The following is a 14,760-nucleotide window of genomic DNA, read 5'->3' as shown; positions in this document are numbered from 1 at the left end:
AAAAAAGTTGTGCAAAGACTGTATTTCGGATGTAATCCTCCAAGAACAACCTTCTCTTATATAAAGCATCCGTTCAGTGGTTCAGGAGGAGCTGAGAACCGCCAGGTCCGGGGTACCTCATCCCCAACCTCAACCACCTAAACGGCCACCATGGGGATTGAGGAGGCCCCTAAGACTCATTCCATCCAGGACGAAATGTTCGGGGGGCTGAGAGTAAAAAGGGCAATGGTGTTGCCCATAAATGAGAACATCAGAGACATGGTGTTGGAAGAATGGTCTGAACCGGAGAAAAGATTGGGAATATCCAAAGAATTCAAAAACTGTTTAGTCTTTTGATCCATCTCAGTCTAAACTGTTTGATGAAACTCCAAAAATAGACGTCCAGGTGGCTAAAGTAAATAAAGACTGCTTTGCCATTTGAAGACGCGGCTCAGCTTAAAGACACCATGGAACGCAAAGCGGACGCCCTTCTAAGAAAATCATGGGAGGCATCCATATACGGGCTCAAAACGAATATAGCGGCCACGTCCATGGCCAGATCCATGTTCCTGTGGTTGAACGAATTGGAGAATCCCTTAAGGAACAGAACTTCTAGGGAAGAAATCTTTCAGTCTTTACCACTACTGAAATCTGCTACAGGGTTTTTAGCTGACGCCTCAGCTGAATCCATTAGATTCAGCGGCAGGGATGCGAGTTTATCTAATGCTGCTCGTAGAGTGCTATGGATGAAGTCCTGGTCAGGGGACAAAGCCTCCAAGATGAAGCTCTGCTCTATCCCCCTTCTCAGGGGAATACGTGTTTGGCCCTGTGCGGATAAAAAGGAAGGGCTTCCCAGAAGATAGACCCTATAGAAGGAACCAGTCCTTTCGTCCTTATGCCAGCCAGAACAGGTCCTATAAGGGCAAGGGCAAATCGGGCCGATGGGCCTACCCTAAAGGGGGCAAAGGTAGGGGATTCCTTTTCAAGCCCCAGACTAAGTCTGACGATAAGCAATGACGCCATTGTTGGGGGGGGGGGGGGGGGGAGGCTGAGAGATTTCCTCAGCCCCTGGGAGAAGATAACAAAAAATCCCTGGGCTCTGGAAATCATTCGGTCAGGATACAAAATAGAGTTCACTTCCATCCCCCCAACAAAATTTGTCATCACAAATGTAGGCCCCAGAAATACCAGACAAAACATTCTTTCAGGAGTCTAATAACTAGTGGAAAAAGGTGGTTGTTCCAGTCCGTTTAAAACAGGGATACTATTCGACTCTATTTCTAGTAAGAAAGGAAGGATCATTCTGCACGATAATAAATCTGAAGCACTTGAACAAATTTGTCCTATACAGGAGATTCAAGATGGAATCCCTTAGGTCTATAATCCCCCTGATAAATATAGGAGCAGTTATGTGCTCGGTCGATTTAAGGGACGCATATTATCTTATCCCAACCATCAAAAATTCCTGCGTTTCGCAGTTCAGGACTTACACAACCGGATCCTTCACTTCCAGTTCACAGCCCTCCCATTCGGGATCTCATCCGCTCCGAGACTCTTTACAAAACTGGTAATAGAAATGGTGGCACCTATAAAACAAGAGGGACTCAACATAGTACCATATCTGGACGACTCTTTGATTATAGGCGATTCAAGGACTCTCCTTCTACCTCACTTAGAAACATTTTTGTCCCGTCTGGCAGAGCTGGGCTGGATAGTGAACAGGTTAAAGTCCGTCCTGCATCCCTCCACGAGTGTAACCTTCCTAGGTGTAACCCTGGACTCGCAAAAACAAAAAACCTTTCTCCCTCAGGTCAAAATCCAGGCTCTCAAACAGAAGGTAAAAAATATTCCAACTGAAAAGAGTATGTTCTATAAGAGAGGCGATGAGCCTCTTGGGCATTCTAACTTCCTGCATCCCCTCAGTAGAATGGGCTCAGGCACCTTACCGTGTCATGCAGAGCTGGATTCTGAATCGGTGGAACAAAAAATTAGGATATTTAGACCACAGGTTACGGATCCCAAGCTCTGTAAAAATATCCCTATCCTGGTGGACAGTGGAGAAAAACTTGTCAACGGGAGTCCCATGGAGCAGATCCCCATCTATCGCAATGCTCACGGATGCCAGCAATTCAGGCTGGGGGGAAAAGGTCGAGGACAGATACTACCAGGGCTCCTAGGGGAAAGATGTCCAATCAATCTTCCAATTTCAGGGAACTGTACGCTGTCTGGAAGAGCCTGAATGCAGCCAGGGAGCTTCTAAAGAACCGCCATGTAAAGATCCTATCGGACAACATGACAACTGTCTCATACCTCAGACTCCAGAGCATTGCAGAATAAATATTCTCCTGGGCAGAGAAAGTGAGATCTATCTCGGCAGTCCACTTGAAAGGCTCTGAACCAGGAAGCAGACTTCCTCAGCAGACGGAAAATAGACCACTCAGAGTGGTCATTGAAACTAAAGTGTTCGAGACGATAACCAGGAGATGGGGCCTCCACACGATAGACCTGTTCACCTCAAAAGAAAATGCAAAACTAAGCACATTCTGTTCGCTGAACCCAAGAGACCACCCCTGGAGAATCGATGCTCTATCACTGACTTGGAATTAGGGCTTGGCATACACCTTCCCCCCTCTCCCCCTGATTCCGAGAATAATTCAGAAAATCATGGAAGGGAGGACGACCGTTATACTGATCACACCTTTTTGGCCAAAGAGCTGGTTTCCCCTACTCCGGAAACTAGCAATAGAGGAACCCTGGAAGTTACCACCCATCCGGGACCTTCTTCACCAAGGTCCCATCCTTCACCCTCACCCAGAGTTCTTCAAGCTCACAGCCTGGATCCTGAGGTTGCCATACTGAAACACCAAGGTCTTTCTGACAGTCATTTCCACAATGAAATACTGTCGAAAAAAAGTGACATCAGCAATATACCTTAAAATATGGAAAAGGTTTTGCTCATGGTCTGGAGAGACAGAACCAAACCTCAGGGAACCTAACATCCAGAAAATCCTCGACTTCCTACAGAACGGCCTGGAGATGGGGCTTACTCCCTCTACATTGAAGGTGCAAATCTCTGCACTTAGTACCTTCTTTGACACCAGTCTCGCTGATCATAGGTGGATTAAGCGGTTTATCAGAGCAGCAATCAGGCTAAGGCCCTCCTTAAGATCTCGTACTCCTACTTGGGACCTAAACCTAGTCCTTAACGCACTTATGCATCCTCCCTTTGAACCCCTGGAAGACTGCACAATAAAAATACTCTTTAAAGACTGCATTTCTCATAGCCATTACGTCAGCCAGGCTGCTGGGAGACATACAAGCACTCTCCATAAGAGAACCTTATCTCGCGATCTCTGACGACAAAATCCATCTTAAAACTAGATCTGGGATTTATGTCCAAGGTAGTCTCCAACTATCACATAAGTCAGGAAATTATCCTCTCATCCTTTTGCGACAAACCAAGAAACCAGACGGAGAGTGACTTCCATACGCTTGACGTCAGACGTACTGTACGGAGATACCTGGAAGTCACAAAAGACTTTAGAAAATCTGACAGTCTTCTCATCCAGTTTGCAGGAAAGAATAGCGGTTCGAAGGTCTCTAGGTCATCCATTGCCCGATGGATTAAAGATACCGTCTTTCTTTCCTACAAGCTTCAGAACCTGGATCCACCTATAAAGGTTCGGGCCCATTCTACTAGAGCAGTCTCCACCACCTTTGCAGAAAGAGCAGGAGCTTCGCTAGATGACATATGCAGGGCGGCCACCTGGTCAAGCATACACACTTTCGTCAGACATTACCGCTTAGACTTATCCAGGTCTTCTGACCTTTCCTATGGACGCAAGGTCCTTCAAGCGGTTGCCCCCCCTAAAATGTATAATTTTTTAATTCTCCTGTGTGGCCGTCATGGTGATTTAAAATGGAAAACCGGAATTAGACTTACCGGTAATTTGGTTTCCATGAAATCACGGTGACGGCCCATATTCCCCCCCCCCCCCTTTTATTTTATTTAGTATGAAGTAATACCTTGTGTCTCCCCTTTGGGGTATGATGTAATACCTTGAATATTTCTACTTATGATTCTGGCACTCGGTTATCTTTGAAACACTGGGGAATGGCGGTGGGAGGGGGCAATTTAACCTTTGTTCCTGCCCCTACAGAGGTTATGGGCCAACCTCCTGTGTGGCCGTCATGGTGATTTCATGGAAACAAAATTACCGTTAAGTCTAATTCCGTTTTTTCTTGCTGCCATGTACTTACGTAAATAGTGTATGTCCAATACATTAAAGGAGTTATCCAGGAGTTTGATACTGATTATCTATCCTCAGGACAGGTCATCAATATCAGATCTTTGGATTTCTGACTCCTGTCACCCCTGCCAATCGGCACACCAAAGCTCCAGTGTGTGCTGAAACCTTCTGTCACGGCGGACAGGATATAAGATACAAAGAAAAATAAACAAGTTTCTAGGCGAGAAGCTGGGGATAAAGGTCACCTCCTAACATATCCCTACCAGCTCTCCCTATACTGCTATGCCCACGATCAGACCCTTAAGGTGGGAATACCGTGTCCTCGTGCCTGGGCTGAAAATACCCTAAAATCCCTAAGATAGAGATAGGGGAATAGAGGCAGCCTGCTCCCTCAGAACCTGGAGGGGCAGGTGTCTCTCTAACAGCCTAGATGGCAAACCACGAGAGAACAGAAACCAACTTATCTTTTGAGCAGGAACAGCCAATCCTTCCTTCCTTGCATACACAGAGCCAGACAGAAGCTATAACCCGCACAGAACACGGAGTGGGTGTGATTTAAACTGAAACCAACGACCCCACCCAGTGCACCTGAAGGGAGGCGGATCTAGCTTGACTCCAAAACAAAACAAAAGGCTAGACACGTGCTGCCAATCTGGCAGACCTCCGCACATAGCCTAAGCAGGGCATGACATTCTCGCTGCTTGCCAAGCACAGTGCTGTACATTGTATAGCGATTGTGCTTGCTATTGCAGCTCAGCCCCGTTCAATTGAATGTGACTGAGATACATCTAGGCCATGTGACCACTGTACGGTGATGTCACTGGCCAAGGAAGAGTGCTGGGGCCCATTCGTACAGGTGACCGGTTAGGGTGCCGGGAATCTGGTCCCTTCCCCCCTGCCCTTTGTGGCTTATTCTCAGGCTAGGTCATCAAGTTCCAAAGATAAAAATAAAATCCTGGGGAACTCTTTTTTTTTTTTTTTTTTACAAGGGCTGATGCTTCTGCAGCCATTATGTCGTTTTAGTGTTGGTGTTTAAGGCAGATCATGCTACTCATGAAGGAGCTTTTTTATTCAATCTTTCCTAAGAAAGCCAAGTGGAACAGAGCAGCCCGGTTCCTCTGTTACCCACCAGCCATGGGGTCACCTGTGTTTGAGACTGCTCCCACACCTTGCTTGCCTACTGCCTCAACCATATGCCAGTTGCTGAGGGTGACCCTGTTGGTACAGTGGGGAAGTCGAAGCAAAGATGAAGGCTGGATATTGCAGGATCCCCCTCCCCCACTCTCCTGGCTGGCCACTGAAAGAGGTTCTGCAACGTCATGCATTTAGGGTGCGCCTCTTAGGGTGTCCCTCCTTTTCTTTGTCCTAGGGTTCCTCTATAGCTGTCACCCCACTCCCCTGGCAGTGTTGTACTTCTCCAGCAGTCACTGATATTGATGCATCTGCTGCTGTCTATCTCCTTTTCCAAGTTTGGCAGTACCATGGGACCCCTTTTTACCTCCCTTTACTACTCCCCAGTTTGCGTCAGGCCTCATGGTATCCAGACTGCATGCCCACCCCCACCACTCTTCCAGATGTCTTGCCTAATTGAGGCCATGGCTTGCGTTATACTCCTGCTCAGATATCACTGGAGGCTGGCTCATTCAACTGCTACTCTCTACAGCAGCCTACTGATGAACAGTATGGACGTATTATTCAGTTATGGTATTAACCATCTACCATATGGTAGAACTTAAAATGATAATCATTGGTAAGTATAAATATGCTTTTAATAGGGGCATATTTACAATGTTGGCTCTTGAGTGGTTTGTCAGCATCTGCTCATCATGTTTGTAAGACTGCAAAGTTGGCTTTGCTTTACACCTTCACCAAATTTTACTGTGTACTCTTGTACTCTTGGATGCTTTTCTAGGTTGCAAGGTACTGCAGGCCACAGTAACCTAAGCGGCTGATTATGTGCTTTCATTATTTTATTTATTTTTTATATTTTATATTTTCCTCTCACCTCCATAACTGCACCTACTATAAGATTATGCTCCTCCTCCTATCAGGCAGGGACAGGAAGTTTCAAAAAGGCACTCCTCCATGCAATCCTCAGTGTCCTCCTCTCCCTGCCAGGCGGAGTCCCTGTGCTTCGGTACGGGGTTCGACATTGGATAAAGCAGTGACTGTTGCGGCCGCATTTGCAGACATCCGGGGCTTACCTTGTCCAAGTAAGTCCCGGACACTCAAATGGAGTTCCTCTGGTTCCTATTGGCTACCCGCTGCCTGAGATTCTCTGCTCTGGTGGGTGACTTAAATCTGGGTCCTAATAGGGCCGTCCTGGGTGAATGCTGGCTGGATGACTTTGGGAACATGCTTTGCAGGATTGGCCATAAAAACTGGCGTGCTGGTCAAGGCGGAAGTTGCCGTCTGACCAGCAATTCCCTGCAGTCCTCAAACCCAGCTTTCCTGTGAATGATGGAGCTGGGGGATTGTGTGGAACAGCCTGTGAGCCTGAAAGTGAGTGAACAAGCAAGGTGGAGGTTGTAAATACTGGACTGCAGAGACATTTGTTTAATGTATATTAAGAGTGACAAGGATGTGTCGGCTAAATCTAAAATGGCACAAAAATCTAAGTCTCTCAGATGTAGTGTGTGTGTGGCTACGCTTTCAGATAAATGTCTTAAAAAAATAAATAAAAAAATCTTGAATGCACAGTGATGCAAATTAAGAAAGAAAAGGTCCAGAGATCCGCCTTAGATAAAATGTTTTTTGGGTTAGAGTAAAGGAAAAAGAGGCTGTTACCAATACATAAGAATCTGCATTGACTTATAAAGAGAATGAAAAAAACCCGGATAGAAAAGTTATTTTTTCTGCCCTTTTGACCAAAATTTAGACCTTCTTTTGAATTGCCCAAAAATAGACGTTTCTCTAAGTTAGCGAAAGGTTCCTCCTTACTGTTTGAGCATACAGGATCTCTGTGATCCCATGGACAAAGATTAAAATCTCACAAAAAAACATGGGATGCGGCAGCATCCCTATTTAAGCCTAATATTGCATCCACTTCAGTGGCCAGGTCCCTTTTTTTTTTTTTTAAAAGCGGTTTGCTACATTTAGGATCCCTTCTAAAACCTAATACACCTTATGAAAGCTTTGCAGAATCCTTCCCCATGCTTTTAAAAGCGGTTGACTTCCTGTCTGACACTAGAGTTGACTTGGTAAGACTTACCGCCAGGACAACTGCATTGGCCAATAGCTCCAGAAGGGCGTTATGGCTCAAATCATGGTCTGGGGATATGGGTTCTAAGTCTAAACTCTGTAGTATTCCCTACTGGCGACCTACTTTCAAAATAAGAAAGGGAAAATGGAAGGATGGAGAGCTAACAGATTAAAGGGAAAGAGTTTCTCTTTAATCCTTCCAAAAAATGACGCCAGAAGTCCGATGGGGGTGAGATTAAAAAAGTTTGTGACATCCTGGAAGGTCTTTTTGCCAAGCCCTTGGTTGATAGACATACTTTCTCATGGGTACAGGATTCCCTTTCTCAATGCCCCCCACCCCACAACCTTTATGGTCACTCCGGTCCAGAGCTCTAGATCTTTTCAACTCCAGAGCACAGAATTTTGGACTTGGTGAACATGGAGGTTCTAATGCTGGTTCCATCAAATCAGATCAGTCTAGGGTACTATTCTACAGCGTTCATGGTAGCCAAACCAAGCAGAAAATCACGTTAAATCATAAATCTATAAAAACTAGATAAGTCGATAAAATTCTAATAATTCAAAATGGTAAATGTTTTACAGGAGGGGGTCTTCTTGGCATCTAAAAGATTCATATTTCCACATACCGATTCACCAACAGTATCTGAAAATAACTGTGTGGCTTCAAGGTCAAATAAAGCACTTTCAATTTCAAGCTCTTCCCTTTTGGAATAACTACAGCACCCAGACTTTATTTTTTTTACCAAGATAATGTTAGAAAGGGTCTCCCTTCTGAGGAAAGAGTCCTAGTAATACCTTACATAGCTGACCTTCTTTTTAATAGTAGGCAATTCTGAAATAGACCTTAAACGATCTGTGGCAGACCAGATGCAGGTTAGAGGATCTAGGTTGGATAATCTGGAAAAAATCGCTGATTTTTGCCTACACAAGATAGTGTTTTCTGGGCATTCTCATAGATTGGTCAAACAGATGTGTTTTCTACCAGAAGAAAAATAAATCCAATCTCAGATAATTTTCAAAAACAAGAGGTCTCAAATCTATGGCCCTCATTGGGTCTCTAATAGAGATGTCCCGAACTATTCGCCGGCGAACATATGCGATGTTCGGTCGGCCCCCTATACGTCATCATTGAGCAAACTTTGACCCTGTACCTCACAGTCAGCAGACACATTGCAACCAATCAGCATACCCTCCCACCTATCAAAAAGCAAGGACAGCATCCATCTTAGAGTCATGCTGAAGCTGCAGTGTTAGAGCAGGGAGAGTGCTGCTCTGAGTCCTGACAGCACCCCAAAAAGCCCTTTTTAGGGCTGGTACGTGTGTGTGTGTGTGTGTGTGTGTGTGTGTGTGTGTGTGTATATATCTATATATCTATCACACTGCTCAAAAAAATAAAGGGAACACTTAAACAAAACAATGTAACTCCAAGTCAATCACACTTCTGTGAAATCCAACTGTCCACTTAGGAAGCAACACTGAGTGACAATCAACTTCACATGCTGTTGTGCAAATGGAATAAACAACAGGTGGAAATTATAGGCAATTAGCAAGACACCCCCAATAAAGGAGTGGTTCTGCAGGTGGTAACCACAGACCACTTCTCAGTTCCTATGCTTCCTGGCTGATGTTTTGGTCACTTTTGAATGCTGGCGGTGCTTTCACTCTAGTGGTAGCATGAGACGGAGTCTACAACCCACACAAGTGGCTCAGGTAGTGCAGCTTATCCAGGATGGCACATCAATGCGAGCTGTGGCAAGAAGGTTTGCTGTGTCTGTCAGTGTAGTGTCCAGAGCATGGAGGCGCTACCAGGGGACAGGCCAGTACATCAGGAGACATGGAGGAGGCCGTAGGAGGGCCAACAACCCAGCAGCAGGACCGCTACCTCCGCCTTTGTGCAAGGAGGAATCGGAGGAGCACTGCCAGAGCCCTGCAAAATGACCTCCAGCAGGCCACAAATGTGCATGTGTCTGCTCAAACTGTCAGAAACAGACTCCATGAGGGTGATATGAGGGCCCGACGTCCACAGGTGGGGGTTGTGCTTACAGCTCAACACCGTGCAGGACGTTTGGCATTTGCCAGAGAACACCAAGATTGGCAAATTCGCCACTGGCGCCCTGTGCTCTTCACAGATGAAAGCAGGTTCACACTGAGCACATGTGACAGACGTGACAGAGTCTGGAGACGCCGTGGAGAATGTTCTGCCTGCAACATCCCCCAGCATGACCGGTTTGGCATTGGGTCAGTAATGGTGTGGGGTGGCATTTCTTTGAAGGGCCGCACAGCCCTCCATGTGCTCGCCAGAGGTAGCCTGACTGCCATTAGGTACCGAGATGAGATCCTCAGACCCCTTGTGAGACCATATGCTGGTGCGGTTGGCCCTGGGTTCCTCCTAATGCAAGACAATGCTAGACCTCATGTGGCTGGAGTGTGTCAGCAGTTCCTGCAAGACTAAGGCATTGATGCTATGGACTGGCCCGCCCGTTCCCCAGACCTGAATCCAATTGAGCACATCTGGGACATCATGTCTCGCTCTATCCACCAACGTCACGTTGCACCACAGACTGTCCAGGAGTTGGCAGATGCTTTAGAACAGGTCTGGGAAGAGATCCCTCAGGAGACCGTCTGCCACCTCATCAGGAGCATGCACAGGCATTGTAGGGAGGTCATACAGGCATGTGGAGGCCACACACACTACTGAGCCTCATTTTGACTTGTTTTAAGGACATTACATCAAAGTTGGATCAGCCTGTAGTGTGTTTTTCCACTTTAATTTTGAGTGTGACTCCAAATCCAGACCTCCATGGGTTGAAAGATTTGATTTCCATTTTTTTTATTTTTGTGTGATTTTTGTTGTCAGCACATTCAACTATGTAAAGAACAAAGTATTTCAGAAGAATATTTAATTCAGATCTAGGATGTTATTTTTGTGTTCCCATTATTTTTTTGAGCTGTGTGTGTGTGTGTGTGTGTGTGTGTGTGTGTGTGTGTGTATAATCAGTTGCCTGCCTGTGTGCAAGAGGCCACAGGCCCACAGACTGTACTGCCCACAGGCACAGTACAGTACCTTGCAGATAAGTAATTTAATTTTTCCTCTAATATAATTGCAGTTGCCTGCCAGTGAGTACCAACAAAACTGCCACCCTATCCCGTAGTTTCCAAAATGTGGTCACTTTTTTGGAGTTTCTACTCTAGGGGTGCATCAGGAGGCTTCAAATGGGACATGGTGTAAAAAAAAAAACAGTCCAGCAAAATCTGCCTTCCAAAAACCGTATGGCATTCCTTTACTTCTGGGCCCTGCTGCAGGGCTGGGACAAGGTCCACCACCAACAGAGGCTGAGCTGCCCAAGTGCGCCCCCCCCCTTGCCTGCGCCCAGGGCCGGTGCAAGGTTTTTTACCAACACAAGCGAACCTACATTTTGGCGCCCCCGACCCCCCCCCCCTCCCCCTTCAGCTCACCTGGGGGAAGGGAAGGGGGGGGGTTGCGCCAAAATGTAGGTTCGTCCCATAAGACGCACCTAGGTTTTAAAGGAGGATAATAGGAAACAATATTTTTCATTCCACCTCAGGTCAGACCAGCCATCAGACCCCAGCTCACAAGCACAGCCCCAATGCCTCAGATCAGACCCCCATGTCAGCCATCAGCCCTCCATGTCATATTTCTCCCCGTCCATGGCACAGACAGACTACAGTCATTGTCTCCGGCCCATCATGTTACCCCCATCCTCACCCATGTCACATTTCTCCCCCTCCATTTGATTGCTCTAACACCTAAAGAATTTTTTTTTATTTTTTTTTAAACCTGATGTTTCTCCAGATGATCTTATGCTAAAAGTCATGGTAATAGAGTCTCAAAGGTCTATAGAAGCAGGTACAATATTTTTACAAACCTTTGAGACTCTAACACTACTATCAACATCAGGTCATTTAGAGAAACAGCATGTTTTTTTAATTGTTTTTCCTTTAGGTGTTACAGCAATCAAATGAAAGTTATGTTATAACACCTAAAAGAAAAATAATTTTAAAAACCTGCTGTGTCTCTAGATGACTTTATGTTGATAGTAGTGTTAATAGAGCCTCAAAGGTCTGTAAAAAATAGGGTAACTGCTTCTATAGACCTTTCAGACTCTATTACCACTGCTATCAACATAAGGTCATCTTGAGACACAGCAGGTTTTTAATTTGATTTCCTTTAGGTGTTCAAGCAATCAAATAAGTTATGTTTTAACACCTAAAGGAAAAAGATAATTTAAAAAACTTGCTCTTTCTCTAGGTGACCTTATGTTTATAGTAGTGTTAATAGAGTCTCAAGGGTCTATAAAAGCAGTTACCCTATTTTTACAGACCTTTGAGACTCTATTAACACTACTATCAGCATAAGGTCATCTTCTAGAGAAACAGCAGGCTTTAAAAAAAATCCCTTTAGGTGTTAGAGTAAATTGCAATCAAATGAACGTTGTGTTAAGATTAGGGTCAGAAGCAGACAAGCAGGGTTTTGTTTAGCCTCTTGGGTATTAGTTTTTACATTCATAAAGCTCCACACTGAGCTTCCAGCAGCAGACAGATGCCAGGGCACTTCTGTGGTCACCTCACCTGGGCACATGGTCTTTTCTCAGCAGAGTCCTGCCATACATGCTGGGTAGATGCTAGAATGGATTTGTTAGGAGGTCTGTGACGTCACTGGTCACATGCTCCTTCATGGTCACATGATCCACTGTGAACGCCTGCCTCCTGCTGTGTTCAGCTCCAGAGAGAAGGGGGTGTGAAAGGATGGACCAATGGCAGGGCAGCTAGCTGATACTGGCCAATCAGCAGCCTCCTGCTCCTATCTACAAGCGCAGCTTAGAGTGAACACTGGCTGGAGAGGGGAGGGCGCCCGGCAGCAAGTAAGTGATAAAAAAAAAAAAGAGGTTTGTTTTTCCGCCCACCCCAGGCTGCGCCCTGAGGCTGGAGCCTCCCCAGCCTCTGTGTCGGCCCGGCCCTGCCCTGCTGTGTGCCCGTACAGCAGTTTATGACCACATATGGGGTGTTTCTGTAAGCTACAGAATCGGGGCCATAAATGTTGCATTTTGTTTGGCTGTTTTAACCCTTGCTTTGTAACTGGAAAAAATTGATTTCAAATGGAAAATCTGCCCAAAAAGTTTAATTTTTGAAATTTTATCATTTCCATAAATTCTTGTGGAACACCTAAAGGGGTTAACAACGTTTGTAAAATCAGTTTTGAATACCTTGAGGGGTATAGTTTCTAAAATTGGGGTCATTTTTGGGTGGTTTCTATTATGTAAGCCTCACAAAGTGACTTCAGACCTGAACTGGTCCTGAAAGTCTGTTTTAAAAATTTTCTGAAATTTCAAGATTTGCTTCTAAACTTCTAAGCCTTGTAACGTCCCCAAAAAATAAAATGGCATTCACAAAATGATCCAAACATGAAGTAGACATATGGGGAAAATAAAGTAATAACTATTTTTGGAGGTATTACTATGTATTATAAAAGAGATTGAAACTTGGAAATTTGCTAATTTTTCCAATTTCTTTGGTAAATTTGGTTTTTGTTTTTATAAATAAAAATGAATTTTTTTTACTCCATTTTACCAGTGTCATGAAGTACAATATGTGACGAGAAAACCATCTCAGAATGGCCTGGATAAGTATAAGCGTTTTAAAGTTATTCACACATAGTGACACTGGTCAGATTTTCAAAAACTGGCCTGGTCCTTAAGGTGAAATATGGCCGTGTCCTTGAGGGGTTAAAGGATACAATTTTTAAATCGCTAGTCCAGATATGGGGGATACCGCAAATAGATTTAGTTGCGAACAGAAACAATGCAAAAGTACTGATCTATTACTCCTTAGATCCAAGGGACAGAGTGCAGGAACAGATGCACTAGCACTCAATCAGGTGGAATTTCAATCTAGCATACCGCTTTCTCCCGCTACCTTTAGGGCTGTTTCACACGAGCGGATGCCATATGTGTCATCCACAGTGTGAAAGACAGCCAAGCCGTGCTCTGGACGGCATGATTGATAATGCTCCGTGCCTCTGATCTTTTTACTACAAAATAGCAGTGCAATAAAGTTGTCAGTGGTTTTGTAGTAAAAAGATCAGAGGGACTGGGCATTATCAATCATGTTAATGCTCTGTCTGCTTTCCACAGCGTGGCTTGGCTGTCTTTCATGCTGCGGATGACACTCACGGCATCCGCTTGTGTGAAACGGCCCTTAATACCAAGAATCTTAAGGAAGATACCAGAGGACAGGGTAAAGGTCATTCTAGTAGCACCAGACTGGCTGGCTGAGAATCATGGTACCCACTCCTGAAAGATTACCAGGGAAAACCCATGGACTTTACCTTGGTCCCAGGACCATCTAACACTAGGTCAGATCTCCCATCCAAAGGTGAAAAGTCTGCGTTTGTCAGTATGGATCCTGAAAGGCTGATTCCTAAATCTAAGGCCCTTTTAGATTCTGTAGTCGCCACCATGTTAGCCATTAGGAAAAAAGTCACTTGTAAAATCTACCATAAAATATTGAGAAATATCATGGTGTTTGGAAAATTCTACAGTTAAAATGGGGGATATCCCTTCAATTCTAGAGTTCTTACAAGAAGGCTTTAGCAAGGGGTTAAAACCTAGCACCCTCAGTACAAGTATCTGCTCTGAGCACTTTTTTTGGATGTAAAGCTGGCTGTTAACCAATGGATAGTTAGATTTGTGAAGGGTACGGACAGACTTAGACCTAGACTAAGATCAATATTTGCACCTTGGGACCTAAACTTAGTTCTTTCAGGTCTTACTATTGCCCCATTTGAACCTCTGGAAGAAATAGACATCAAGTTCCACAGAATAGAGGAGGTTGTTCCATCATTCTGGGAAAATCCAAGATCTGAAGCAGTTTTTTCACAGTTTGAGGTCTAGATGTTTCTCCAATATTTCAGTTACTAATGACTGGAAGAAATACAATGATCTTTTCATTCAGTTCTTGGGGAATGGGAGAGGTCTTAAAGCTTCTAGAGTGACGATAGCGTGTTGGCTTAAGTCTGCTATTTGTGAAGCCTATAGGGTACTGGGGGAAGAAACCACCTTCAAACCTGAAAGCTCATTCTACTAGGGCAGTATCGACATCCTGGGCAGGAAGAGCGTCCGCCTTTGTCGATCAAATGTGCAAATAAGGCAGCAACATGGTCCAACTCTCATACTTTAATTAAACACTATAAAGTAGACATTGATGCAAAAAGGGACCTTAAATATGGAAGAAAAGTTCTTCAGGCAGTTGTCCCACCCTAAATTAATAATCTGTTACGGTAATTCTCATAGTAGGTGCTGCCATGGAGGTG

The sequence above is a fragment of the Bufo bufo genome, chromosome 2 (assembly GCF_905171765.1).
Source record: "Bufo bufo chromosome 2, aBufBuf1.1, whole genome shotgun sequence".
In the NCBI taxonomy this organism is placed as follows: domain Eukaryota; kingdom Metazoa; phylum Chordata; class Amphibia; order Anura; family Bufonidae; genus Bufo; species Bufo bufo.
This window is presented reverse-complemented; position numbering follows the sequence as displayed.